Raw genomic sequence first — 27,347 nt, forward strand, 5'->3', positions numbered from 1 at the left:
ATAATAAATAAATAAAAATAAATAATTATTTGTGGGTACCAATAAAGGAGAATATTTGTAGCTCCAGGTTGAAATGAAGGGTCCTTGGTGCTCTCTGAGCTTGCTTGTTTTCTTGCAGATGTTTCACTACCCTAACTAGGTAACATCATCAGTGCTAGGGTAGAGTACTAAACTCATGTCCCTCTCCCCAAAGACCCAGCTGAGGGGCAGAGGGGTGTGGGCTGAAGTGTGGCGGCTTGCTTTATCCCATGAGCCTTTGCTGCACCACCTACCTTTCAGCCAGAGTGTTGTTTCGGGCACAGGTTCAATACTTTAAGAACAACACTGGCTTAACTGATTGGTAACAGATATAGTATAGAGAGGGTGAGAAACACAGGAACGACTCCTTCTCACATCATCCCATGGCTCTGGCCTTTTATGTCACCTGTTGTTTGGATGGGTTGGAGAGGATCATCAATATCTGTGGCAAGAAAATAGTAATGTTGGCAGTAAGTGGCCAGCATCCAGACGTGACCTTGGAGTACACAAATTGGTATTTTCAGAAGAGCATCTCATCCCCAAAACAAGTAGAAAATATGGCCACCTGAAACTCCATGACAGCAGGAAACTTCTAATGGTTGAAATTAAACATTGATTAAATTAGTACTTTGGCACAATTCATTTCTAATCCACCCATCCCTTTCCTTCTATGGTCCTAGGGTCTCTTCTATGTAGTGTAGATAGTTAAATATTTGCTTCACACTATTATGGGTGGGTGGGACATACAAAACTGTACACACTTTGCCTTTCCTTTCACTCTCAGAATCTCTCCTGCAACAGAGTAGTCAGTCTGTCAGGTCTAGCCCACTAATGACATAAAACAATCCAGCTAAAGTTCACTTCTTTATTTGCATAAACTATGTAGACAGAATCTTACCAGACTACACCTATATTACCCTAACCTAACATATATAACTAGGAGATTCTAGGCATCATGTTGGAAAGTAAAGCTTTGGTCCAGTCCGGGGTCCTGAGTGCTGTAGAACAGGTTTTCATTGAGGCTATCCCTGTACTTTGCTCCATTCAACTTTCCCTCAACCCTGACCAGTCTCCAAGTTCCTGCTGCTGCATAACATCTCCACAGCATGATGCGGCCACCATCATGCTTCACTGTTGGGATGATATTGAACAGGTGATGAGTGGTGCCTGGTTTCCTCCAGACATAACATTTAGAATTGAGGCCAAACAGTTAAAACTTGGCTTCATGAGACCAAAGAATATGGTTCCTCACAGTCTGCGAGTCCTTCAGGTGCTTTTTTTGCAAACTCCAAGTGGGCTTTCATGTGTTTTCTACTGAGGAGAGGCTTCCGTCTAGCCACTCTGCCATAAAGCCCAGAGAGATGGAGGGCTACAGTGATGGTTGTCCTTCTGGAACTCTATTCCAATTTCCACACAGGATCTTTGGAGCTCAGTCAAAGTGACCATTGGGTTCTTGGTCACCTCTCTTACTAATTGCTCAGTTTGACTGTTTGGAAGAGTCCTGATTGTGCCAAACTTCTCTCATTTGAGAATCATGAAGGCCACTGTGCTCTTAGGAACCTTCAGTGCAGCATAATTTTATTGTAGCCTTCCCCAGATCAGTGCCTTGCAATAACTGCAGGCAGTTTCTTTGATCTTGTGGCTTTTGTTCTGCTACAATATGCATTGTCAGCTATGAGCCCTTCTATAGAGAGGTGTGTGCCTTTCCAAATCATGTCCAATCTATTTAATTCACCACAGGTAGACTCCAACCAAGGTGTAGAAGCATGTCAGCAACAATCAAGCACATGCAATGTGATATTTCAGTTTTTTTCTTTTTAATAAATTTACAGACATTTCTAAAATTCTGGTTTCACTTTGTCATTATGGGGTACTGAGTGTAGATTAATGAGAGAGAAAAAAAAGAATTTCAGCAACTGTAGAATCAGGTTGCAGCATAACAAAATTGACAAAAGTGAAGGGGGTCTGAATACTTTCTGAATGCACCGCATATGTAATCCACTAACCAAGTCAATGATTCCACTTGCTTTTCTTTTGCCTTTTGATCTGGTTGAGGCCTCTGCCAAATTGAGTTGCCATCCATAGATGGGAATCCTTTTTCCAAGATTTAAAGTGCCCCAATACTTTATTTCTGATACATTTGGCTGTATTTGGGAAAGTAAAAAAAAAAAAAAGACTTAGATGAAAAAGCATGTCAGGAATCATCTCAATGACACCATGGAAGGTGGGGGTGGGGGTGAGGGTGGTAGGATAAAGCAAATGTTTCCTGCCACATTGTGACATTCACACTGTGCAGAGAACTCCCATTTCCACTGGCGTCATTGGGAATACCATGGACAGAAGAGGCTGCCAAGTTCACTCTAGCTGCATGTAACAGGGACGAGAATGCAGGGAAAGACGCTTCAGTGAGCTATCCGTTTTTTTTTGTTCCTAAATAGAACAAATGGCTTGGAATGAAACTTCCTATCTGACAATAGGTATAGGTGTTGCACTACAACTCCCATCAACTCTAGCCAGCAATGCATCAACTGCTGCTGAGGGATGGGAGTCACAGTAGTTATAAAGTTGCACAGCCTTATACATTTCTTTAAATAGATGATAGATGATAAATAGATGGCAGGTAGACGGATAGGTAGATACAATAGATAATAGTGATTACAAGAAAAAGTGGACAAATGGGCAAAAAGAAAAATAACTGCAGGAAATCAAGTAATTGTGCATCTGTGCGTATCTGTATACTTATATGTATGTTTTGTGTTCAGAGAAATACAGGTTTTAAAATAAGTCTGTGGCTCAGACTGCTAATGCAGTCTGTTATTAACAGCAGCTGCCTGCAATTACTGCAGGTTCTAGTCCCACCAGGCCCAAGGTTGACTCAGCCTTCCATCCTTTATAAGGTAGGTAAAATGAGGACCCGGATTGTTGGGGGGGCAATAAGTTGACTTTGTATATAAATATACAAATAGAACGAGACTATTGCCTTACACAATGTAAGCCGCCCTGAGTCTTCGGAGAAGGGCGGGATATAAATGTAAATAAATAAATAAAATAATAATAAACACCTATATTTGATACTTACATTCAATACAGTATCAGAATGACATTTGTAAATATGAAGGTATTCTATTCCAAAAAAATCATTGTTGGAAATAAATGGTAACCAGACCTGAATTAATTTATCTTCCATTGTACAGTTTTTCTAAGTACTTTAATGTAGTGGCAGGTTTTTCAACAAGAGCAAATCCTCAGACCTTTAAATGCCACCAATCAAATGAAAGATAAATTTAAATGTTTTCCCATAGAAAACCTGGCAGCTAACAAAGGAATTGAATCCATTTCTTAAATTGCATAGATTTATTTGCCTTAGAAAACATGGACACTAAAACAAGATTCAGCATAAAATCCACTCAGAGTCTTCATAGAGTTGGCCAGCCTTCTAAATCAAATCAAATCGATCAAACCCAATCCAATCAATTTGGAGTGATTTTCCCAACTTCTTCAAGAACTTTCCACCCAAAAGAATGACTACTACTTAGAAAGATTTCTCCCTCCCTCTCTCCCTCGCTCTGAGTGTGTGAGAGAGAGAGAGAGAGAAAGAGAGGGAGGGAGGGAGGGGGGAGAGAATACAATTTTGATGGAATAGCGAGCTACCAACTTCCTTATCAATTCCTGACATGTGCTAAAATAGATTTCACCAATATATCCTTGGCTAAACCACTCTCAAAGAATAAAAATATCCTAAATGCTTTGAGAATCAGGTTTTCTGTTCTGCAAAACTGTACTATCTGGGGTTATTAGGAAAAAGACATGATAGAGTTACTGAACTGAGAAATTCACATTCAGCTTCATATTTTATAATAAGTTGGGATAATAACACGGGAAGTGTGAGGAATTAATTTAGAAGTTGTTCCCAAACTCTGTCTCAAAACATCGTATTTAGAGGCATGTTTTCTACACTTAATATTTTATCCTGTAGCATTTAATTGGCCAAACGCATCTATGAAGATTCACTCTGGATCAGGGGTGAAATCTAATTTTTTTTCCTACCGGTTCTGTGTACCTGCTTGGTGGGGCATGGCTTGGTGGGGGTCATGTGACTGGGTGGGCGTGGCTATGTGACTGGGGGAATCAAACAACAGAAACTCACTAGCAATGTCCTACTGGAGCAGGGTTGGACTAGATGACCTCCAGGTCCCTTCCAGCCCTGGATTATCCTCTGAAGCTGTGTCTAGTGCCAGGTTTGTACTCTTTCCTTCCTCTCTTTCTTTCCTTCCTTCCTTCCTTCCTTGCCTCCTTTCTTTCTCTCTCTTGCTCTCAAACCCCTCCCTCACACCCCGTTTTCCCCTCCAGCAGTCTTGCTAGGCAAAGCAAAAAACGGGGTGGGGGGGAGTCCGTTTTTCCTCCCAGTAGGCTTCAGGGAAACTTCAGGGAAACCTGCTGGGAGGAAAAATGGACTCCCCCCCCACCCCGTTTTTTTGCTAGCACCCAGCTGAGCTGTGTGATCATCAAAGGTTTTGGGGTTTTTTTTACTTTTAAAACATTTTTTCTTTGGCTGATGATCGTGCGGCTGAGCTGGGCATGGGCGGGGTGGGGGGCAGGGATTTTTGCTACCGGTTCTCCGAACCACCTGCTGCCATCGCTACCGGATCGGGAGAGCCGGTTCGAACTGGGAGCATTTCACCCCTGCTCTGGATGCTTAGAAAAGTGTAAAATATTCTAGCAAAAATTTCACATTCACAGTATTTCAACACAATAAAACTCAAAATGACCCAAGCATTCTCTATTTTACTGGAACTAAATTAATTTTTTTGTGTGAATATTGCAGTCTTAACAAAACAATGAGGATAAGGAATAAAGTAGGCAAAAGTGCCAGAACTGTTATGTAAACATGGAGTGTGGGTGCATTCCACTTAAGGTTGAAAAAATAACCACCAAGACTTTATTAACAGCAAAGGCCATGTGAAAAGTCAAGATTTAAATCCTAGCACTGACACAGATACAAACATAAACATAAAATCTACAGAATCTGCATTCTGTAGATTTTCGATCTATATATGACTTTGGGGGGGGGTGTTTGTCTCTGTAGTAAAAAAAAAAGTTATTTATCAATAGGAAGTTTTTGAAGTTTTTGCTTTTATTGACTTCCTCACTACTGTGTTGGGTTTATTACAAAACAGAAGTTTACAATAATGCTGTCCTTAAATCTTGTTAATCGGAATTCAGACTAATCCCCTTATTTTCATCCCAGGGCTAAAAGACTAGATAGTGTGCCATCCATGCTGATTGTTACTATCCAGCAAACTTGCTGAAAAATTGAAGAAAAAGTTTTTTTTTAAAAAAATGTAAACACTAAAACAATTTCTCATAGAAATCAATGAGAACATAGCAGTGGCAAAATCCATTTTTTTTTTTAATACAGGTTATGTGGGCGTGGCTTGGTGGGTGTGGTGTGGCTTGGTGGGCATGGCTTGGTGGGCTTGGCAGGGGAAAGATACTGCAAAATCTCCATTCCCACCTCACTCTGGGGCCAGCCAGAGGTGGTATTTGCCGGTTCTCCGAACTAGTCAAAATTTCCACTACCAGTTCTCCAGAAACTGTCAAAATCTTCTAGATTTCAGTCCTGGAACATAGCTGGGTTTTCATTTACTGAAAAATGATCTGGATTAAAAATATAAATGTTAACATAAAAAGTTCTTCCCCTTTGTATTTCAGAACAGAAATTTCAGTTCTTTAAATCCTGAATGGTTAGTTAAGATATTACTAGCCCCTCCCCAAAAAACCTGATCTATGTATTATTCCTCCTACTAAGCAACTCTCCCAGCTTGAACATAATCAAGCTATAACTGTTGCTATAACTAATACTTAGGGGTGAAATTTACTTACCTTTGCTACCAGTTCACAAACGTGAGCGTGTGCGCCTCCTCCACGCACGTGCAGAGCCTTCTGTGCATGCTCAGAGGGTCAAAAACAGAACCCAATGATGTCCGGGCGGTTGAGTGGAGCCCAAGCTGGATAGAACCAGCTCAATTTCACCACTGCTCATACTGCATTCCATTGCTATCGAGTTTTTTAATTTTTTTAAAAAAGAAATAATCCTGGCCAATTTTTATATAGGCATTGCCGTCTCACCTACATAGCAAATTCAAGGAACAGATTTGGCATTTTATAGTTTTGATATTGGTTTGCAACTTGCTTGCCAAGCAGAATCTCAGCAAAAGGAACTGTGTTGATTTATGTCACTCTTTTTGCCTGCACCAGAAAAGGAGGGAGGGAGTGGACAGAAGGCAGGCAGGTTTTTCTTAACCTGCAGGAATATTACAATACAGTGAAAAAGCATGCTTAAAGTGCACACACATACTAAAGCACACATACAAACCAAACGCAAATGGTCATATCAAGCTTTTATTTATAGAATTTCAGCAGCATTACCAAAAAAAAAAAAAAAAGCCAACACATGCCACTGGTTCGCTCCACACGCATACGCGGCGCACACCAAACGCATGCTGCGCACGCTTGCACACCTCAGGCGCTACCATGCAGCATGGAAAAATGAAGCTTAAGAAGGTAAGTAGACGAATATATTTATTTTGTATTTTAATGTTTGATGTATGTGTATGTCTTCTTCTTCCCTTTTTTTTTCCTTTCTTTTCTTTTTTCGGTTTTTGTTTATTTATTTTATTTATTGTTTGAATTTATATACCGCCCTATCTCCCAAAGGACTCAGGGCGGTTCACAGGCATATAAAAACATCAATATACAAATTAAAACAAACATTAAAAAACTTATTCTACTGCCCAATTAATTAAAAGTAAAAAATATAGATATTAAAATCAATTTAAAAACCCCTCTAAATTTAAAATCTAAAAAACTAAGCCAGTCCTGCACAGATGAATAAATGTGTCTTGAGCTCGCGACGGAAGGTTCGAAGGTCCGGAAGTTGACGGAGTCCTGGGGGGAGTTCGTTCCAGAGGGCGGGAGCCCCCACAGAGAAGGCCCTTCCCCTGGGCGTCGCCAGACGACACTGCCTAGCTGACGGCACCCTGAGGAGTCCCTCTCTGTGAGAGCGCACGGGTCGGTGAGAGGTATCTGGTCGCAGTAGGCGGTCCCAGAATAACCGGGCCCTATGCCATGGAGCGCTTTAAAGGTGGTCACCAAAACCTTGAAGCGCACCCGGAAAGCCACAGGTAGCCAGTGCAGACCGCGCAGGATAGGTGTTATACGGGAGCCACGAGGGGCTCCATCTATCACCCGCGCAGCCGCGTTCTGGACTAACTGTAGCCTCCGGATGCCCTTCAAGGGGAGCCCCATGTAGAGAGCGTTACAGTAATCCAGGCGAGACGTCACGAGGGCGTGAGTGACCGTGCATAGGGCCCCCCGGCCCAGAAAGGGGCGCAACTGGCGCACCAGGCGAACCTGGTAGAACGCTCTCCTGGAGACGGCTGTCAAATGATCTTCTAGAGACAGCCGTTCATCCAGGAGGACGCCTAAGTTGCGCACCCTCTCCATCGGGGCCAATGACTCGCCACCGATGGTCAGCCGCGGATTTAGCTGGCTGTACCGGGACGCCGCATCCACAACCACTCTGTCTTGGAGGGATTGAGCTTGAGCCTGTTTCTCCCCATCCAGACCCGTGACGGCCTCCAGACACCGGGACAGCACTTGATGGCCGTTGGGGTGGTCCGGTGTGAAAAGTACAGCTGGGTGTCATCCGCGTACAGCTGGTACCTCACACGAACCCACTGATGATCTCACCCAGCGGCTTCATATAGATGTTGAACAGAAGGCGAGAGGATCGATCCCCGCGGCACCCCACAAGTGAGGCGCCCGGGCCGACCTCTGCCCCCTGTCAACACCGACTGCGACCGGTCAGAGAGATAGAGGAGAACCACCGATAAACGGTGCCTCCCACTCCCAATCCTCTAACCGCGCAGCAGGATACCATGGTCGATGGTATCGAAAGCCGCTGAGAGGTCTAATAGGACCAGGGCAGAGGAACAACCCCTATCCCTGGCCCTCCAGAGATCATCCACCAACGCGACCAAAGCCGTCTCCGTGCTGTACCCGGTCGGAAACCGGACTGGAACGGGTCTAGATAGACAGTTTCATCCAGGTGCAAGGGAAACTGATATGCCACCACATTCTCTACAACCTTCGCCGTGAAGCGAAGGTTGGAGACCGGACGATAATTACCTAAAACAGCCGGGTCCAGGGAAGGCTTCTTGAGGAGGGGCCTCACCACCGCCTCTTTCAAGGCGGCCGGAAAGACACCCTCCACCAAAGAAGCGCTCGTAATCGCCTGGAGCCAGCCTCGTGTCACCTCCTGCGTGGCCAGCACCAACCAGGAGGGGCACGGGTCCAGTAAACACGTGGTGGCATTCAGCCTCCCCAACAACCTGTCCATGTCCTCGGGAGCGACAGGGTCAAACTCATCCCATAAAATGTCACCAAGACCACCCTCAGCCGTCTCACCCGTATCACCGCAATCTTGGTCCAAACCATCCCGAAGCTGAACGATTTTATCGTATAGATAACCGTTAAACTCCTCAGCACGTCCCTGTAACGGGTCATCCCGCTCCCCCTGGTGTAGGAGGGAGCGGGTCACCCGAAACAGGGCGGCTGGGCGGTTATCTGCCGATGCAATGAGGGAGGAGGCGTAGCTACGCCTCGCCTCCCTCATTGCCACTAGGTAAGCCCTAGTATAGGACTTCACTAGTGTCCGATCAGCTTCAGAACGGCTAGACCTCCAGGAACTCTCTAGGCGTCTTCTCCGGCGCTTCATCCCTCTCAGCTCCTCAGAGAACCAAGGAGCCGGTTGGGACCTGCGCCGGGTCAGAGGCCGCAAAGGCACGACCCGGTCTAAGGCCCCCGCCGCGGCCCGTTCCCAGGCCGCAACAAGTTCCTCAGCCGAGCCGTGAGCCAGACCCTCAGGAAATGGCCCAAGCTCCGTCCGGAACCCCTCCGGGTCCATCAGGCGCCTGGGACGGAACCAACGTGTCGGCTCCGTCTCCCTGCGGCGGTGAATGGCGGTCAGAAAGTCCAGGCGAAGAAGAGTGATCTGACCATGACAAAGGTTCAATGACTATTTCCTTTAAGTCCAGATCTCTCAACCACTGACCAGAGACAAAAATCAGGTCCAGGGTGCCACCCCCAATGTGAGTAGGGCCATCAATTACTTGGGTCAGGTCCAAGGCCGTCATGGAAGCCATGAACTCCCGAGCTGCCGTCGATGACGAGCCGGACGGTGGCAGTTAAAGTCCCCATGACTAAAAGTCTGGGGGTCTCAACTGCCACCCCGGCCAGCACCTCCAGGAGCTCGGGCAGGGCAGCTGTCACGCAGCAAGGAGCCAGGTACGTGATCAGCAAACCCATCTGGCACCTATGGCCCCATCTCACAAAGAGGGATTCGCACCCGGCAATCTGAGGTACAGTGGTCTCCCTCGGCTCTAGACTTTCTAATCACAACCGCCACCCCCACCCCTACCCTGGGCCCTCGGCTGATGGAATGCACGGAAACCCGGCGGGCACATCTCAACAAGGGGCACACCCCCTTCAGTGCCCAGCCAGGTTTCCGTAACGCCTATAAGGTCCGCAGCGCCCCCCTGAATAAGGTCGTATACTAGGGGGGCCTTATTAACTACGGACCGTGCGTTGCATAACATCAGCCGAAGGCCCAGGCTCTGGGGGTCATGACCACCGGGGGAACGGGAAAAGGACGGGGGATCGGGGCGCGCGACCGCTTGCAAACATCGGGTGCGCGCCCCCAAAACGATATGATCCTCCTTCCGCCATATCTGCCCCTCTCACTTACCGTGGGAATCAGGCCGCCTCACCAACAGGAACGCAATCTCCCCTAACCTCCGAACCTATTAAAACCGTCACGAGCAGGCGCAAGGACTGGCTCCTCCCGACGGGCTACCCCAACGCCCGCCTTAACCCTCCCACCCCTTAAAAAGCCCTATCTAAAACCCCACAGGCTCTTTTTTTCGTGATGCCACCTCTGTGGGTCCCAAGACCACATTGAGGCCGGCCCTTGATAATGCAGCGGGCCATTCCTGCGAGGCGGGGCACTGCAGGCGCAAGAGTTCCAAGGCAGAATATCGCATAAATAAATAAGTTAAAAGCATACACAGGAGAGAGCAGACGACGTGAAGTAGCAAAGTAATGTCTGGGGTGGCAAGGTGTAATGCCAAGTCCGGGTGGATACCCATCTGCCCAATGTCTTCAGATGGTGGCTGGCTTATAGCTGATACAAGATGGTATAAGTCGCAGATGCAGTCTGGTAGTAAAATGATTGTGGTTCTGAAAAGCTCAGTCCTAAAATCCGTCCTAATAGGGTGGTATTCATCTCCTGTTCGTGGCGCCACCGGTATTTCCAGAGTGGATGTTTCCTCATAAGATGTTGCAAAATAGGGCCCCAATATCCATTCGGTCTCCAATCACCTTCCCGAACAGTCCCAAAAATGACCATCAGCCAGCCATATAAGATGCAAGGTGACAAATGCAGCTGGCCCATGATTGCAGATGAAAATGCACTCCCAGTCCGAGAAGAAGCAGGCCCCGCTAGGCCTAACCAGGCCAAACTGGGCCAGGACACCTCCGGTGGGGCCACAAGAGGACTCTATCACAGCCCTCCACCCTAGGCCCTAGAGCCTAGGCCCCTCCGCCACGTCCAAAGGGGGGTCAGGGGAAATCAAGAAGAGCTGGAGAGCCCAGAAGACATCCAAAGACGCCAGATGCCAGAAAAGTGATGAAACGATGAAACGATGAAATGGGGGGGGGGGAAACCCAGCTGCGGCTTCCCCAACCACCAAATCCAAGCCGCAGCCTCGTCCGTAGCCCAGGGGCCGCCATCCCCGGCTCGCCCATCCCCCGGCCACGTTCCCGGCAGCCGGGGGTCCAAAGAGGCTCCCAGACCTCTCCCCCGGCTGCCCGAGAGATGACATACCGGATCTGGGGCGAAACCGCTTGGCAGGCCCTCTGGGTACCGGCGTCCTTCCTCCAGGCCTCGCTGTTTCCTTCCTCCAGGCCTCGCTGTTTCCTTCCTCCAGGCCTCCAGGCCTCGCTGTTTCCTTCCTCGGCTCCCGCCCGGCCGAATGATAAAATGGCCGCCGTTCGCAGCCCCGCCCTTCCCGGCTTCGGTCCCGGCAGCCGTGGGTCCAAGGAGGTCTCAAGACCCCTCTCACGGCTGCTCAGGTGGTGCTACACCTAACCGGGGGGCGCAGGCTGCTCGGCAGACCGCCTGGGCGTCGCCATCCCCCACTTCACCAAGTCATCGTCCTCCCGATCTCCCGGTTATGCAGCCATCTTGCGCATGCGCAGAGCCATCATTTGTCTTTTTTCATTATGCTTTTGGTTTTAAAAATGTAAAATACTCAATAAAAACTATTTTCTTTTAAAAAAGAAGAAGGTAAGTAGAACAGGGGAAACAGCGATGCAGGATTTCCTGCTTTCTAGCGAATATAAATCGCGGGGCACAGGTGATCTTCGGACATACCGGTTCAGACGAACCAGTAGCATTTCACCCCTGCACATAACCCAGCCGTCCCCAACCCTAGGTCTGGGGACCAGCACCGGGTCACAGCATACCAGCAATCAGGCCACGTAAACAAGCAAAACCCCATCCGCGGGATGCAGGCAGCACATGAAACCACGCGTCTTCCAGTCCACGGAAAAACCTCTCTCCACAGAACTGGTCCCTGGTGCCCAAAAGTTGGGGGCCGCTGACATCGCCTGTCATGCATGCCCTTCTTTGTGTTACTTGCCAGCAAAGTAAAGCATGATACAACGTACTGCAATCCAGGCATCTAATTTCTAACTGCGGCCAGCCCACCCACCTGAACTTATATAGAACAAAAACATTTGTTTAAAAGAGCCGAAACTTCTAGGGCCAGCTGGTCCATATGCTCTTCTGTTCTGGCCACCCGCCAGACTACTGATTTTTTTCTCTCATCACCCTCTCCATCTCAGCTAATAGTAGCAGGGTTCTGACTTGTTCCTGATGCTGTATTGACTAGCCTGAAAGAAGGGGGTGGGGGAGGCGGAATCACCATTTCAAGGTGCAAAAACATACGCCAACTATAGGTGGAAGACTTGAAAAAGCTGCTTAAAAGAGCCCAAACTGTTGAAATACATTTGAAGTTTGGGACGGTTGGAATGATTGTTATCATTTGGAATGTTTTGCATATCTATACAGCTGTTCTAGGGAATAGGAGGCTTCAGCGGAAGGAAGGACTTGTTCTCCCTCTACCCTCCCCCTCCCCTTTTCCTCTAGTGGGAGCTTTTGTCACAGGAAATAGGGATCCAATCCAAAATAAGTACGAAAGAGGTAAACAGTCCTCTGGGTGTAGAGTTGATCCTTAATGAATTCATGGACGTTTCACACAGTTCTCTTGGTAACAGGACAGAACTGGTTTGCTATTGTCTTAGAAATTGTTTTTTCGCTTTTCAATTCCCATCAGCCTAAAAAAAAAAAAAAAAGATGAAATATTGGAGATGGTGTTAGAAAACAAGTGCAAAGTAATACCAACTGGCATACGAACAATCCACGTGTCCATTAATAGCATCTGAGCTGGCAGGGATTTGGAGTTATGACCGAAAGCTCAACAAAATAGTTAACTCCACATGCAGCTCCTGCATCAAAAGATGTGGAGGATGAAGGCAAAATTCGTGCTAAGGACCATTAGGGAGGAACCTGGATATAAAACAACCTATTTAAAATTATGATGAAACCATTTCTGGGTGCTGCTCTTGAAAGAGGCATTGAAAAGGGATGGAAAAGGACAATCCAAACTATTAGGAAACCAGGATAGATCCCCTGTAATAAAAGACTATATTATCCGGGGATTTTTAGCTTTGAGCCAAGTACCGTATATACTCGAATATAAGCCGATCCGAGTATAAGCCGAGGTCCCCAATTTTACCCCAAAAAACTGGGGTAAACTGGGGACTCGAGTATAAGCCGAGGGTGGGAAATGAGGCAGCTACCGGTCGGGGAAACCCTCCCTCCCTCAGCCGAGAAGGCTGGCGGCTCCCCCGCCCCGCCCTCTCACTGCACCGGCAGGGCTTCCCCGCGCTAATGCAAAAGCCCGCCAAGTTTGCGCCATCCGGTATAATGTGAAAAAAAGAAGAAAAAAAAAACTCGAGTATAAGCCGTATATACTCGAGTATAAGCCGAGGAGACGTTTTTCAGCACAAAAAACGTGCTGAAAAACTCGGCTTATACTCGAGTATATACGGTAGTTACGGCCAGACAACATGAGTACAAAAAAAAATTGGGCTAGAGATTCATCTTTTGCATTCCTGTAGCCGAAACACACTGAAAACCTGGAAACTATTGGCAAAAAAGAGAATATATGCCCTTCTATGATTTCTGCTATTTTTTTTTTCTTAGTGGAGAAAAAAAACTAATTAAGAAGAGAGATGGCTGTGCTGGGATTTTGTATGGCTACCATTAAAAAGCAGCATAAATGGTTCAACTTAAAAGCTTAAATCGTGAACAATATATGCTTGAGCGGAAACAAGGACAGGAAAGGTAGCCTTGCTGGTTTCCCTCTCCTTTTGCATTATTTCTTTAAAAAAATAAAGATAAACACAGAGAGGAGGAGGGCCAACTCATTAAATGTAGTTTAAAAATAGTGCCCCACTCCCAGCTTTCAAGGGCCAGGGCCAGGATCCTCTTTCCTTTGAATGATTTTAACATCACAAGGTAAAACAAATAATTGTTTAAGGTAAATGGAAGTTGCTTTTAAAGCAACATGTTGGAAGATTAGAAAGCACATGGCAGCAGAGGGGTGATTAAATCAGCCTATTATATAAACAAGAAGTACACATATAGTAGAATATTGTTACAGGCCTTGTTTGCAATGGCTGATTCCATCTAATCTTACATACCAGTGAAAGAGGTCGTCACTGCTGCCTGAAAAAGCCAAGGTTTGGAGGAGTGTGTGTGTGTGTGTTGGGGGGGGGGAGTTGAGAGACAGAGAGAAAAGGTGTGTTCCTGAAACAGTCCAGAATCGCATATCCAGATGCATAGAACTCCTTTTAAAAACATATTTCAAGATCACGTGACTCACTTTCCAGCATACATAGACAGGTGAAGCTTGAGACATTCCAGAAATTTACCAACTCCACTCCTCCTCTTCCAGCCTTGCCTTTTAGCTTGCTGACGTGTGGTGTGTGTGCCTATCCTTCACAGCACATCTGTACAGCTATTAAATTGCATAATCCCTCTGGCCTTTGATACATTTCTGGACATGATTATTTCATTACTTGCCGTATATCAGTAGGATCATAATAAAAAGGAACTTCTGACAACCTGCCAAGAGTTTTGTAGCCTTGTAAACACAAAAGTGCTCTAATAAAATTTTATTAAGTGTTAAAAAGTCATAAAAAGTGAAATAACATAAACTACAGAATTTACTGTCCTCCGAAAATGCTGAAAATATCGTCCACAGTAAAATTAAATTAGCCTGTAATAGAAAGGAAGAGAAAGTGAGGCAGCATGGGCCAAGGATTAAAAGATAGCAGAAAAACAACCATATTGCAACTAATATGGGTCAGGGGGATTTAACTTAATCTTTTTTTTTTATAGGAGTGGAACATCTGACTAAATACGCAGGTTAAAGTCCAAGATTCTAAGGTCACACACTCGTATTTGTCGAAATCCTTGGCTGCAAAATACGTTGATGTATTTCGGTAGTCGGAAATAACGGGAGAAAATATCTCCGCCATCCACCAGGGTGCGCTGTGTGACTATGAATATCTAGGTTATATTCCAGACGGGAGGCGGGAGGGAATCTTAGGCTGAAAATAAACCAATACATCAAGAAAGAAGGCTGCCACTTCCCACCCCCATCTCCCCACCCTTTAAGAAAATCATTTACTTTTTGGTGTTTTCTTACCAAAAGGAAATTTTGAAAAAGGAAGTAGCGAAAACGAGGCAAGGGTGTGCACAGCCCCTTCCTCCTGGGAATCTGTTGTGAGATGCCGGGGCTCGCTTTCAAAACCCACTTGAACTCTTGGCGCCAAGAGCAAAGAGAGGAGCCCCTTACCAGCCACCCATTCCTTCCCCTCCCCGGGCCTATTTTGCAGGGGTTCCCGGGCGGGGCGTGGGGGGAAAAATAATACGCTCCCTTGGCCTTTCCTCCAATTTCTTGGCGAGGATTTTGGATCGCCACGTCGGATTGGCTCCGCTTTCCTCGGCAGAATTGGGGCCAAGGTCAAAGAGAAAAGGAGCCAAAAGATCTTCAGACGCGCCCTTGCCGAGAAAACCTGGGACTAAGCCCGTTTCTTCAAAACTGAACTCAGCGAGGCTTACTTCCCTTGTAAAACTCCCACAGGACTGGGCTGCCACCTGGACTGCTTCGCTGCGGTTTACAGATTACAGAGCAACAGAGGGACCTTGTAGGTCATCTAGTCCAACCCCGCGCCCAAGCAGGAGCCGCTACACCATTTCTGACAAATGGCAGTCCAACCTCTTCTTGAAAGTCTCAAGTGACAGGGAAGGCGAGCGCAAACCCGTCCTGGGAAGTACGCCCCGTTGAATTCAGTGGGGCTTGCTTCCAGGTAAGCGGGTTTTTTTTAAACCTGCAAGGCCAGGGTCAGGGATGGCAATTCTGCGCCCGCTCGTTGGCGTCCCAGCAGGGCTGAAGAATAGAATAGAATAGAATAGAATAGAATAGAATTCTTTATTGGCCAAGTGTGATTGGACACACAAGGAATTTGTCTTGGTGCAGATGCTCTCAGTGTACATAAAAGAAAAGATACATTCGTCAAGAATCATAAGGTACAACACTTAATGATAGTCATAGGGTACAAATAAGCAATCAGAAGAGGGCGATGCGGGGCAAGAACGTGCATCAGTGGGCCTCCATCCGATCCGGGTTCTGCACGCCGATGCTGCCGGCAAAGCATCGCAATGCGGGTATGGAAAGGAGCTAAGCCTCTTTTTGTGTGTGTGTGCAATTCGCACGAACGTTAGCAACGCTTAACGAAGCTAGAATCGGCGCCCGAGTGAAAGGCCACAGCAGCCTCTGGGGCAGTTGCGTGTTGATCGACCGCCGTTCCCAAATAGCTTTTGTGCTCAAAGCCAGATCCTCTCTGGTTCGTTTCATACACAAACACACACATTGCCGCTGGAGGTTCACACCCCGCCCGCGCCCTAAAGCAAAACCGGCAGCCGGGCTGCCGATCGGAAGGGAAAAGGGATCGGCTGCATTTCCTGCTGGCGTATCCTCTGATTGTATCCCTATCAGAAACGCGGGATGCGGCGGGGAGGCGCATTCCTCCGGAGTGGCCTCTTTGGGGCAGCCGGTCTTGCGGGCGCTCCAAGCAAACAGGAAGAGGCAGTGCCAAGTTGGCGTGTGTCGTTTTTTCCCAGGATGTCCCCCCCCTTTTTTTTCTCCCTCGTGGTCCCTTTAGATTTGGCCAGAAAGGAAGGCCGCGCGTTCCTCACGCCCGCCTTACAATTCGCGAGCAAAAAAAGCGGGGCGGAGCGGGGTAGACGAGGGAGAACAAACAGCCGCCGTTCGGCACTGGGGGGCGGGGGGGGAGCACGCCAGTCCCTTCGCTTTCCTGTTCTGGCGGGGAGTCCGGAGGGAGTTTCCTGTCAGGGGGCTGATGGTCAAGGCCAAGCAAGACCTTGATGTTGAATTAACACTGGTGTGGTGCGAAACATAAAAACCAAGAGACGCGGTACTTAAAGAGGAACCCTTTTGAGATGGAGCCGGTCCGCTTTGACAGATCGGTGGTGCTTGTTTGCCTGCCTTCCTTCCTTCCCCCTTCCTTTCCTTCCTTCCCTTCGTTCCTTCCTTTCCTTTCCTGTTCTTTTCTTCCTTCCTTCCTTCCTTCCCTTCCTTCCCCTTCCTTTCCTTCCTTCCTTCCCTTCCTTCCTTTCTTTCTTTCCCCTTCCTTTCCTTCCATCCTTCCCTTCATTCCTTCCCCTTCCTTCCTTTCCTTCCTTCCTTCCTTCTTTCCTTCTCTTTGTTCCTTCCCTTCCTTCCCCTTCCTTTCCTTCCTTCCTTCCTTCCCTTCCTTCTTCCTTCCTTCCTTCTCTTTGTTCCTTTCCTTCCTTCCCCTTCCTTTCCTTCCTTCTTCCTTCTTTCCTTCCTTCTTCCTTGCCCTTCCTTTCCTTCTCTCATTCCTTCATTCCTTTCCTTTGTTCCTTCCTTCCCCCTTCCTTCCTTCCTTCCTTCCTTTCCTTTCCTTTCCTTTCTTGTTCTTTCCTTCCTTCCTTCTTCCTTCCCTCCTCCCTTCCTTCCCCTTCCTTTCCTTCCTTCCTTCCCTTCGTTCCCTTCTTTCCTTCCCCTTCCTTTCCTTCCATCCTTCCCTTCATTCCTTCCCCTTCCTTTCCTTTCCTTCCTTCTTTCCTTCCCTTTGTTCCTTCCTTCCCCTTCCCCTTCCTTTCCTTCCTTCTTCCTTCTTTCCTTCCTTCTTCCTTGCCCTTCCTTTCCTTCTTTCCTTCTCTCATTCCTTCCTTCCTTCCTTCCTCTTATAATGATTCACCCAGCCAACGGAATGAGTGGAAAGTGATCTATGAAAGTTTATCCACAATAAATGGGTTTCTCTTCATTGCTCCCCCATGACCCTTAATTGTTTACTCTGTATTTGTTTTAAACATCAGTCTTAAGTTACTCAACAGATTGTTATAGAACAAGACACAAACTTTCAGAAGGGCGCATGCTATGCACAAATTAAAAGCATCAAAGGAAAAGGATTTGTGGGAACATTTGTTGGACAAATGCAATGGTTTCAGCCCGCCTCTAAATATTTGGAATCAGTGGAGGGCAAGTTTACCTAAGAAATTCCTCAACAAGTAGGAACTGTTTTCTGAGAAGCTCCTTTTCTGCTTTTATAAGATTGGCCCGTGTTCAACTCCATCATAATTTAAGGCAAATCCAAACCATTGTGTGGAAAATACAGTGGTGAGTGAACTGTGTGGTTTCTATTATATGTACAGTAGCTGGATTTTAGGCATATTTTTGTAGATATGAAATAAAGTTCAGGCCATGGTAAAATTGAGGTTTTGAAGTTAAAGCTGTTAATTTGCAAAACCATAATTCTGCACAATTTGCTTTGGCTGATGGCTGATGATGATTTTATAAATTAAAATCTGAGGCATTTAACTAAATCATTCATTTAGAGAACTGGAGATGAATTAAGAATGAAGAATGAAGAATTAACCTCTGATTGTTTTATTTACATAAAATCAATTATCTAAAACAGTTTTTTAAAAAAAATGGGTATAGAAGCCTAACATTTAGTCCTGTATCCACTATAAAAATTACAACAGCTTGGTGACTTGTCAGTAAAAGTATAACAAAACTTGAATAAAAAAAGTAGGTGACATATAGTGAAAATTAGATATATTTTTTCTTCATTTGGATAAGAGATCTGATTTAGGGAAATATTTTTATCAAACTTTTCTGAACTAAATTGTGTAATGTTCCATATATATTGGACTACAGTACAAAGATGGATGCCAGGTTGCTGAGAGTTGTAATTCAGTACATTTGGAAGGGTCTCCAAATCTAAATAAATAAGCAAGCTTGGAACTTGTATCTAAAGCAGTATCTTTCAGCCTTGGCAACTCAAAGCATGCTGGCTGGAAAATTCTGGGAGTTAAAGTCCACACATCTTCAAGCTGGTAAGGTTGAGAAACACTTATCTAAAGTATTTATTCTATAATTTATGGATTTATTCATTAATTATGCCTTCTTCCAACAGCAATTGTTTAACATTAGTCAAATGATAACTGTGTTTAGTTCAGAGTTATAGCTTAGAGACAAGTTATACAATATTAATATTTAAGTTATATGTTAGAGGACTGAGTTGGATTGCATATATATGAGAACCAGTTTTTCTGACCTCAGCATATTATGTTAACCTACTTCAGGGAAGCTTCATTGTAAGCTTGCAAGAAATGAGTCCACCTTTTCTCTTCCATTCTGACCATATCAGATCAGCCAATTCATGACCAGTAATTAGCCTGCATTGTAGATTCTCTTTTTACGGGTAATTGCTTCAGGAAGACTAATATGTATTTCAGGTCGTGTGTATGTTGTATGTTTGTTTTATTACAGTCCTGGAAAAGGCAACAAACGTGTTATAAATATAATTTATAAATATGCATAAATCTAGTCAGAACAAGGAAGTCTAGTACAACTGAAGAAAATGGTGGCTCTGAGGAGGGGTTACATATTCAGTTTTCATTAGCAACCCAGGTTGCTGTCAAATCTCTTTGCGAATCACCTACTATAACATTAATTCTTATCATTTTGTAGGTTCAACTTTAGATGTCATCTTTTAGACTTAAGAACAGCCTATTCTGCATAATCATATGTATGACATGCTTCTCAGGAAATTAATAGTTTCATCTCTTCCCTGATTATATACCAAAGTTGCTTAATAAAGGAATGTGTATAAACTGAATTAACTACATATTTTTACACTTTATTGGAAGAAATTTAAATATATGCTGACGTTGTGTTCTAATGTATTTGTTCTGTTTGTGAAATCATTTTTTTTCACAACTAAATTACAAAATCACAGAAGTACAACCCATTATATAACGTTTTAATTTTCTTAATTAGTCAGGTTCTACAAATGTATTATTGTAATTTGTCAATTGAGGGCTAAAGCACTAGGATGGCATGTAATTTAATATGTTTGAATTAACTCATTCTCAAGCATTCTAATAGGAGATTCCATTTTTAGTCCATTCCATTCTATTAGTCATTCTCTCTATGTTCATATCTTTATTTATTTAAAATATTTTTGTAGCCTTGTATCTTTCAACCAACTCTGGGTGTCTCCCTATGTGTGTGTGTGTGTGTGTGTGTGTAGATCTTGGCGTATTTGGGTCTTTTCCTGTGTGAGGTTGAAATTATCTAGGCAACATTTCGACGAGGTCCCACTCGTCATCTTCAGGCTGGTGCTTTCGGCTTTGTGCTTGTGTGAGCAAAGCATGGTCAGAGCTGCCGTCTCTATAAATACTGGTGGGGAGGTTTGAAGTGCTGGCTTTGCTGCTGTAAGCAGATTGGTTGGCTGTGTTGTTACCAATCCGCTTACAGCAACAAAGCCAGCACTCCACACCTCCCCACCAGTATTTATAGAGGGACGGCAGCTCCAACCATGCTTTGCTCGCACAAGCACGAAGCCGAAAGCACCAGCCTGAAGATGACGAGTTGGACTTCGTTGAAACGTCGCCTAGATACTTTCAACCTTACACAGGAAAAGACCCGAATATGCCAAGACCTACATACCTATACCCGTGAAAACCTACGAAAACATATATACATACATACATACATACATATATATATATATATATATATATATATATATATATATATATATATATATATTGGAAGTGTCTTGGCGGCGTTTTGATGAAGTCTCATTCGTCATCTTCAGGCTTCAGCTTCGTGCTTCTGGGAGCAATGTGTGATTGCAGCTGTTTCTGAGAGAAGCTCGAAGCTGAAGCCTGAAGATGACGAATGAGACTTCGTCGAAACGTCGCCAAGACACTTCCAATTTTACGCGGGAGAAAACCCGAATAACCAAAGACCTACATACAAACACCCGCGAAAACCTCAGAAAACATATATATATGTTTTCAGAAAACATATATATATATATATATATATATATATATATATATATATATATATATATATATATACACACACACACACATATACATATATATATATACACACACACACACATGTATGTATATGTATATGTATGTATGTATGTATATGTCATATTCATATTCATTTTTTAAAATTTGGAAATTTAAAAGTTTCAGAAATTTTATACATGACTGGCACTAAAAAGTACAATGATAAACTAGGATGCAAGCTGGATTTGGTTAGCTTTTCTCAAAATCAGACTTAGTATCTAAATAATTTAAGCTACAAAGGTTGTTAATCAATATCTTTTTGCTAAGATAGCTAAATAGAATTCCCAGGCTCAGATATCATGGATTTCTGATTACTAAAAGCTGGAAATAAACTAGAAACATCTGTCCTCCTGATGTTCTTCCTTGTAAAGTCTACAGACATTTGGATAGCCATAGCTACCATGTTTCCCCGAAAATAAGACCCTGTCTCATATTTTTTTGAACCCTGAAATAAGCACTTGGCTTTATTGCCATGCGCTCAAAAGCCCGATTGGGCTTATTATCAGGAGATGTCTTATTGTGGGGGAAACAGGATAGAAACTTTACACCAAGCACTGTCTTATGTAAAAATCTGCTTATTGTCTGGTTTCATACAAGACGCTACATCCTAAAGTTGGGTTACAAAACACAACAAAATAATATGTCGACTTAAATCTGGTGATCTGATTCAAACAAGGTGCATAGGTGGTGTTTCCAACAGTTGCACACTGAACCACCCATAATCTCATTCCATTTTGGTCTAGTGTGGCATGTTTGAATGCAGCCATTATTTTTTAGGATTTAATTTGGTGGCTTCATTATGAAAGAAAGCATATAGCTAGTTTTCTCCAAAAAAAAACCCTAAATAACAATATTACTAACTTTGTATTTCTTATACTTACATTGGAACTTTTAAGCTTAGACTTTTAAAGTTTCCTATCCGGTGGAGGATACCATATTACTTTGTTTTATACTTTGTCTTTCATTCAGGAACTCAGGGGACATATGTAACTCTCCTCTTGTGCTTGCTCACCATAGCCACCTTATGAATTGGGTTGGCTGAGAGAGAGCAGTCACCCAGCAAACTAATATTGCAGAAGGTAGACAACTGGTTGGTTGGTTTGCTTGTTTGAGATTTCTTGGGAAGGGTAAAAGAGTATTTTTTTTAAAAAAACACTATTTGTAATTGTAATAGTATTTTTTAAAAAAAACACTTGGTAAAGTTTTATAGACTGAGTCTGCTGTAGTGCTTAAGGCATCAGTCTAGAAACTCGGAGACTGTGAAATATAATCCAGAGTAGTGGTGGGTTGCCCCCGGTTTGGACCGGTTCTATAGAACCAGTAGTAAAACTGGCAGGAGGCTCCACCCACTGACCCACACGTCATCAAAAGCGATCTGGGCACGCACAGAAGAGTGCACGGGCACAATGCAAACTGGTAGTAAAGGTAAATAGAACCCACCCATGGTACAGAGATGTGTGTGTGAGAGAGACAGAGACAGAGGGAGACAGACAGATGATGGATGGATGGATGGATGAATGGATGGATGGATGGATGCACAGACAAACAGACATTTGCCAAATCAGGGCCTCACCTGCCCCTTCCCCCTTCATAGAATAAGATCAAACTTAAGCTATAATCTTACTCAGTGAGTCAGTTTTGGTCATGGTTGCAAAATTAGGCATTTATCATTACACTTCTATCAGTAGTGGGTTTCTAATCATTTTCACCTTTCACTCTTGTGAATGCCATGCTTGTGGTTCCCAGCATCCTAAGGTTTGTAGTGGTAAGGAGAAAATAATTTAATCATGTAAAGGGATTTTTAACATACTTTTATAAAATTCTGTTCAATCCATTTGCATACTAAACTAAAAGAAATATTGCCAGGAGCATGAAACTTTGACCATTGAACCAAAGAGTTCATGCAAAGGGCATATAGATTTATGTGGCTTCAGTGTGAGATATTTAAGCAGGTACTTGATCTGGGTCCATTATTCCACTTTAAGCATGTTAAGTACTTGAAAATATCCATTGCTCTACTCCAGACGTACTGCAGAGAAATCAGACTTTATGCTGTGTATAGTAATTGGCTTGTTGGTAGATCTAATATTTAATAGAGAAGATGATATTTTCCATCTGGCCAGTACTAAACAATAACAGCATTTATACATGAAGCAATGAATATTTCAGTATCATCAAAATTTGAAATTATTGAGGTAACCATGAAAAGTAAGTCCACAGTCCACCGGAAGGAGGCCTCAATTTTGATCTGCAGATTACTCCTATATTGGTTGAGGACCAATATAGAAATCAATAGAAATCAAGCGTGCCCTACAGCTGGAAACCATGTACTGACTCCTCTTCAAAGACACATTTGTTTCCGTTTGTGGAAGTGATATATTCACTATGAAAGTAAGTCCACAATGAAAAAGCCAAAAACCATAAGGGTTTGGCAGTCTTCTCTGAGTGCTTGCCAATTCTCTTTCAGATTTTTAGGGTTCTTGCAGGGATTGATTGAAAAACCTTGGTGGTTATTGAGACAAACCAAGTGCCAAATAACAGCATAAATACTGGCCATCGTCAACAATTCCAACACTTAGTTACTACTATTGATCAATCTATATATATAAAAGCCAAATACCACACACTCATCACGAAATCTCCAGAACGGTAAAGCCTACAAACTTGAAATTTGGCACATATGTTCCTCTTGGCTTCTAGGTGCTCGCTAAGAAAGGATTTTTTGAAATGACCATCAGATCATTAGTATTTCATATTCAGTATTATATTCACACACACTGATGCTAAGTAGTTAGGTGTTCTACGCCCCCTCCCCACCCGGGAAAAAAAAAACTCTGTTCCAACTGCCAGTTGTCTTATATTAACACCCTCTGATGCTCCCTCTTTGCTAAATCAGGTGTGGATGTGGCCAGCGCATGACTCATCCGGTCTGTGGTGGGACATTCTACTCCCCCTCCCTCTCTGTTCCAACTGCCAGTTGTCTTATATTAACACATTCTGATGCTACTGAGTTACACATTCTACATTAAGTTTCAGGCTTTAAGTGTCAATTTATTACACCCGATTACATAGTTTTGTAGTGAACTATGTAGTGTAGGTGTCCAGCTAGTACCAGTTAGAATTCATTAAGATTCACTACCTTTCCTTTCCCCCAAAGGGCTGGTGTAATGTAGTGGCTATTAAGAAATTGATCCAGATTTGAATTTTAACAAAACCACCAATGGTAACCTTCAGATGGAAGGTCTGTAATCCTACCAATCCAAAATTATTCCATCTTTCCATCCTTAATAAACTTGACATGATATGAGAAAATAAGTAGAATAGGTATGAAATTCCATGAATGTAGCACTGGAACGGTAATCTAAGGTGCTACCTGGTACCCATCAAGAAAAACCTTTGACAATTTTCATTTTCCCAAGAATTAACTGTACATTAAAGAGCTGGGAACCTAGCTCTTTGAAGAAGATAAATCTCAGAAGACATACTGAGTTTCAAAGCCACCTGTATAACTGTTGCTGAGAATCAGAGAGACAAGTTCACACATTCACCAGCAGACAGGTACAGTTTGAGGGAAATTGCTTTTTACTATAACGATTACTTAGATGTGTGAAATTTTGTGACCACAAAATACACAGTGATGGTATAATATTAATGTTCAGATGTGAGAAATTAATAGAAAAATGATCTCAGTCCATTCTGTTTTGGAAACCAATTCTGTGTAGGCTGACTTTGGAATATAATACGCAGTAAGTGTGTAAGGTTTTTTTTTCCCCCTTCTGATCTTTTTCCTTCCTGAATCCTCCACCCCATAACCCTGAGGAACCACGTTGTTGCCAATAATGCCACCTTTGCACAAAGAGAGCTTCATCTGCATATGCATGTATGTGTGTAAAAATACCCTGTTTTCCCAAAAATAAGATGTTGCTTGGACTCTTTCTCCATTGCAACCATGAGTAAGCAGAAGAACTGGATGGCCCAGCTGGTTGGGGGCTGCTGGAGCCACTGCCACGAGGCGAGGCAGGTGTTGGGGTGCGGGTGGCCTGGCTGTGGAGGCCATGAGGCAAGTTGGTGCGGAGCACATGGGGCAGCTCTACCCCCTCATGGCGGCAGTACTGGTGTACCCTGAGGCCTCCTGCCCCACCGTGAGCGAGTAGAAGTGAGCCTCCCATACATGGGGGAGGGAGAATAAGATGACCCCAGAAAATAAGCCCTAGTGCTTCTTTTGGGGGCCAAAAGTATATGCATATGTGCATGTGTACACACACAAACTCACATGCGCGTGCATGCACACACACACGCACACACACACCATTTGCAAGTCCCTGCCTGCAGAGATCCAGTATTGTGAGCACGATTTGGTTAAAGCCCCAGAGTTCAAAGGAAAGCCTGGAGCCATGCATTTCACCTGGATGCAACAGAAAGAAAAACAACCCAGCTCTATCCATAGAGCTATGCAATGGAGTAGTGTGTAGTACACCAGGTGTAGGGTCCATAAGAAGACAGACCGACAGCTGCTGCAGAGCTAGCAGATGCAACCCTGTCTTTCATATGTGTATGTTAACCGCAAAAGGCAAGGAGGACAAAAGAACACCGTTGCAATATGTATTTTTTACACACTTGTTTTGTGTGGCTCCTGGTTGCTGATACGTATGGACAACCATCTCACTTTTTACCTTACCTTTGCAAATAAGGTAAATGCTTGAAACGTTTCATCCTCCAAGGGCTGGAGGTTCTTCAGAATCACAGTTCACTTGTTAAACATTTCTTCCTTTTTCATTTCTATTGCTTGGCTCATTTCATATCCTCAAATGAAAAACCACTTGCCTCTCTGGCATAAAGTGATGCATTTTTTTCTTCTTCTTCATTGTCATCTTGGCTCTAGCTTCATCTACAGCAGGGGTCTCCAACCTTGGCAACTTTAAGACTTGTGGACTTCAACTCCCAGGATTCCTCAGCCAGCAAAGTTGAAGTCCACAAGTCTTAAAGTTGCCAAGGTTGGAGAGCCCTGATCTACAGCACATTCCTTTTCTTATGCGAGCCACTATAGCTGAGAAATCGCTGACTTAAATCCTGTGGTGGCTGATTTTTATTTTATTTTTTAAATCAGAACATGAAAATGCCTCCAATTTGCATGTTTTGATTTAAAAAAAAACCATATGCAGAATATAGCTACCTTTTCCTTTTTCTTCATTTATAATGTGTACATTATAAAATACAATGGTGTATGCATTATATTTTGCTGCTTTCAAGGAAGATGCTACCCAATACTACCCAATTTCTTTGTGGGTTAATTTGCACTTCTGACAAAAATCAAAACGGAGAGGGAAAAAAAGCCTGGAGCATATGAATTTCCTGAAAGATTCCTCCATATTGTTGAACACAGGTTTGGTTTGGTTTGGTTTGGTTTGGTTGGTTGGTTCGCAGGCTGCTCCAATGGCAAACAATTGTCAGATTCCTGCCTAGTATGCTGGGACTGAAACAGAAGCAGACATCGCAAAAGCAGAGCTACTCAGCTTGCAAGATGTCGGAACGATGAAGATCTTTTCCTCCAGTGTATAAAATTCTTTTGCCTTCGCAAGAAGCTGTTGCTGCAATCAGTAGAAGCCCTTGGGTTTAATTATATAAAAGAAACAGAAGAGTCATGAGAAATGGAACATAATTATACAAAAGCTGTTGCACACAGGATGGGCAGTGGTAACTCTGAGTAGCCCACGCGTAGTTGAACTGACAATGGCAAGTAACACACATTGCTTTCTGAGTGACTTGAGGCAAACTGATGGAAAGGAACAGACTTCAGATCAGCATTTTACAAAACTCTGTATCTGCAGTTCTACCTGTGCTTGCCACTGACAGGAAAATTGCAGCCCAAAAGCTGACAGGAGCAGAAACTGTCTGTGTATACATTAAGATGACCTTTCTCTCCGATGAGTTCGTTTCCTTGATGGACAACCTAGGAGCCTTGAAATATCAAGACACCAGGATTTTGATTGTCCCTTCTGCTTTGTCTCTATTTAAATGTCTTGGGCTTTTCAAACTCTAAACAACAAGTTTAAACTATCTTCACTGTTAGGTGAACAAGCCCTTGGTGTCAAATGCATTCTACCTAAAACCATTATCATTATGGAAATGTAGACCAGCTTTCCATGCCTCAGCAGCCTTCCCCCCCCCCCACACACAGAGAACACCTGGAAGGTACCAGCTTAGCAAATGCTGTCAAAAACAGTGCCACCTGCCACTCATCACTCCTTGGTAGCCACAGCAATTGACTAAAATATTCATACAGCTGCTGTAGATGCTCCAAATACACAACCATACAATAGAAAGGCTGACCCCCTCTGTAGGTGGGGTTGTATGACTGACATCTCATCATGTGGAAACAAGCATGTCAACAAGCTTTAATTCCTATGTTGTTTAACTGGAACACCCATCCCTTTTCTGTAGGGCTCCAGTTCAACCTTTCCGTAAATGACCTGATGGGGATCAAAAACAGAGCACTAATACATTCTTGTCTGCTCCTAAAAGGCATTCAAAGGACAAAACCTCAAACAATCCTAGCTCCACATCAAACAGTCAAACAGATCCATCTTCCTGCAGCACCTGTTTTGTTACAGATGCAGGTGAGTTAAGAGAACCTGTCAATTCGTCA

Source organism: Ahaetulla prasina, chromosome 1, assembly GCF_028640845.1.
Source record: "Ahaetulla prasina isolate Xishuangbanna chromosome 1, ASM2864084v1, whole genome shotgun sequence".
Taxonomy (NCBI): domain Eukaryota; kingdom Metazoa; phylum Chordata; class Lepidosauria; order Squamata; family Colubridae; genus Ahaetulla; species Ahaetulla prasina.